A 3530-nucleotide genomic window follows, 5' to 3' on the forward strand; every position below is an offset into this window, starting at 1 on the left:
ATAGTAGATTTATGAGATAATTTTATTTTTGCCACTCAAGCTCTTGCCATTTTCCGAATTATGATTCTTGACATTCACTTTCGCCACTCTAAGTTTTTGATAATACATCGCAATTTCATGGCAAAAGAAAAAAATGCTCATTGGTGATTAATATGTCATTTGAAAGTTTTGCTTTTGCCATGGAATGATAATTGGGATGCATTGTCAAAAGCTAAAAAGTGACAAAAGTGAAATGTCAAACTTTAGAGTGGCATAAGGAAAATGGACAAAAGCTAGAGTGGCAAAAACAAAAAAAATCCTAGAATTATATCCTTGATGCGACTCTAATTTAAAATAGATCTCGATGTAAAATCAACGATATAGGACTTAGATATGCAATACTTATGGCACATCTAGATGTGCTTTAGCAAAATTGTTTAAAATAAAGATAAGAACAGCACTTGCTCTGTTAACCGAAGCTCAAAATGATCAGATGAGATTCCATGAAACATCAGCCACTGAAATATACACATGTGAACATTAGTTCAGGCTTGCACGTTCAGCATGTAGTGTGATTGTGTAAAGCACCGTCAGCTCCTGCTTCTGGGCACCAACCTCGCGCATAGCGGCTTGGCCATGACGACGGTGAACTCCGGCTTCTCGGCGAAGTCCACCTCGTCGCCTGGAACCTCACGCCACTCGAACTCATTGACCAAATTGGCCACGAAGTACTCCAGGTGAAGCATGGCGACGCCGAGCCCGGCGCAGATCCTCCTCCCGACGCCGAACGGCATCATCCTGATCTCCCTGCTGCCGGCCACATCCACCCCCTCGCCGTCGCCGCCCGGCAAGAATCGCTCTGGCACGAACTCCATCGGCTTCTCCCACTCCCGCTCGTCCCTGCCCATCTCGGCCACCATGAAGTTCACAGTGGCGCCCTTCGGGATCAGGTACCCGTCAATCTCCATGTCCTCCATCGCCTTGTGCGGCAGCACGAAGTGCGCCGGTGGGTGCCTGCGCAGTCCCTCGAGGACGACGGCTTTGAGGTAAGGCATCTTGTGGATATCCTCCTCGGAGACCTCTTCCTGGTCGCCACCAGTTGTGGTGCTGATCTCGTTATAGAGCTTCTCCTGGATGGCCGGGTTCTTGACGAGCTCAGCCATGATCCATTGCAGCCCGGTGGCGGTGGTGTCGGTTCCGGCGATAAGGAATTCGGAGCAGAGTATGACCATCTCGTCGTCCGTGAGCGCGCGGCCAGCCTCTTCTTCAGGGAGCTTGATGTCGAGCAGGGTGTCCACGTACGAGTGCTCGAACGTCGTCTCCGCCGTCGGCAACGCCACGCCGGCGCCTCGGTCGATCTGCTTCTTGCGCTCCCGCCGCGCGTCAATCAGCGGCAGGAAGAGCTCCTTCTGCCGCCGGCGCAGGGCGAGGCCCCTCTTGAGACGGCCGCGAAACAGGTGCTTGGTGACAGCCGGCCAGAAGGCGAAGACACTCGTCTTGCGCGCGACGTACAGGAGCCAGTCGCGCTGCGCGGCGCCGACCGCCCGCACCGCGGCCTCGTCGAGCCTCTCGCCAAAGCACACGAGCACGAGGAGGCAGAACATGGCGTACCGGAACGCCTCCGTGACCATGACCCCGCGGGGCGCCGCCTCCACGCCGGGGCCGGAGCCGGACTCCCGCAGCAGCTTGTCCGCAAGCACACGGCGCACCCAGGCGCGCGCCGGCGCGAAGAGGCGGACGCGCGACGGGTGCAGCGTCTCCGACACGAGGTTGCGCCGCAGGAGGCGCGCGCGACGGTGTTGCCGGTCTCGCCGAGGAGGCCGCGCGTGACCGCCGGGCGGTCAGCCAGAGCGGCGCCGCGCCCCACCAGGGCGGCGTGGGCCACTCGCCGGTCGGCCACGAAGATGGAGAGGCGGGAGCCGACGCGCAGGGACACGACGGGGCCGGGCCGCGCCATGAGGCGCCGGAGGAGGGGCTCCACGTCGGCTGAGGAGTGCCGCAGCCACAGCAGGCTGCCGAGCAACGGCAAGGCGAGCGGGCCCGGCGGGATGCGGCTGCCGTTCTTGGCCTTACCCGCGACGCGCTGCGCGAGCAGGACGATGACGAGGGGGAGGAGGAGGGCGACAGGGAGCAGGAGCCATGCCTGTGCCTCCATGGCGATTGATTTCTTCGCTTTTGCTTCGTTCTGCTCCGTCTCGTCAGTTCATCTTAGCTCTGCTCTGCTTCAGATTTTCAGTAACTTCCGGTGATGGATGCCGACGATAACAACACGTCAACAAGCATGGCTTCATTTATTTATTGTTATATGCGATCAGTGAGCGACCCAATGCATGTGAAAGCAAGGGGAGTAGAATAGTAGAGTAGCCGTAGAGTTTGATTTTCAAGATACAAAATGGACCATCGTCCCGTTCAGATTTCAGCGTCCATAGACGCGTGATGCACGCCTGAAGTGAGAGCGGCTGCAACGTGAGATCTATTAAATATTAGGATGGAATCTTTCACTAGAAGTGTTGAAATATGTATTTAGCACATGTATTTTTGTACTTCAAGTCTCTTCCTTGTGTATAGTTGAGGATATGACTTGCCCTATGTACTATATATACTTGTACATATGCACCTATCAATACATTGAGAGTTGCATCATATTCCTCTATATGGTATCAGCCTAACCCTCGGTCCCCAGCTCTAGCCGCGTCGCTGTCGCCTCCACAGGCCGCCGCCGCTCCCGCTGTCCCGCGCCGCTGCCTCCCCGGCCGTCGCGCCTCCTCCCTCCCTCACCACAACGCCCCCCCCCCCACACACACACACCACCGCGCCTCCACCCTCCCCGCCGCACCCCCAACCTCCCTGCCCTCGCCGCCCCAAGCCGCCTCCCTCCCGAACCCTAAAACCCTCCCGATCCCATCTCGCGCCGCCACCCTCCCCTGCTGCCATGTCGGCCCTCGGCACCTCTTCCTCCTCCAGCTCCCACCCTAGCAACCCGTTCGACACCTCCTACGGGTCCTTGCCCGATGAACCCCGAGCCGCCAACATCCGCAACATCCACCTCTCCGATCACGTTCCCATCATCCTCTCCCACGCCTCCGCCAACTACTATGCCTGGAAAACCTACTTCAATCTCCTCTTCCATGAGTACAACCTTCGTGATCACGTGGACGGTCTAGCCAACTTTTTTGCCGGCGCCCACGACGCCAACTGGCTCGCCATCGACGCCACCCTCATCCGGTGGTTCTTCCTCACCGTCTCTCCGGACATCCGCGATGGGGACGATGCCTACATGGTGTGGACCAAGATCAATGGCCTCTTCACCGACAACAAGCTTCAACGGATTGTTTTCTTGCAGCAGGATTTTTTTGGGTCTCACCAAAACGACTCCACCATCGACGCTTTCTGTCTCCGGCTCAAGACCCTCTCCGACGAGCTCAACGACGTCGGGTTCAAGGTGGGCGACGAGCTTCTCCTCTCGACGCTCACCGCCGGCCTCAACGAGGACTTCGGCAACGCCGCCTCCAACCTCACCCTCATGGCCAACCCTACTTACGAGCGGGCGG

At 57.7% G+C, this 3530-nt stretch overlaps 1 pseudogene; it reads right to left on the minus strand.

The window, feature by feature from the left end:
* Positions 1-387: 387 nt before the first annotated feature.
* LOC123048464 (cytochrome P450 89A2-like) lies at positions 388-2223 on the minus strand (annotated as a pseudogene).
* Positions 2224-3530: the final 1307 nt, after the last annotated feature.

This window comes from Triticum aestivum, chromosome 1A, assembly GCF_018294505.1.
Source record: "Triticum aestivum cultivar Chinese Spring chromosome 1A, IWGSC CS RefSeq v2.1, whole genome shotgun sequence".
NCBI lineage: Eukaryota > Viridiplantae > Streptophyta > Magnoliopsida > Poales > Poaceae > Triticum > Triticum aestivum.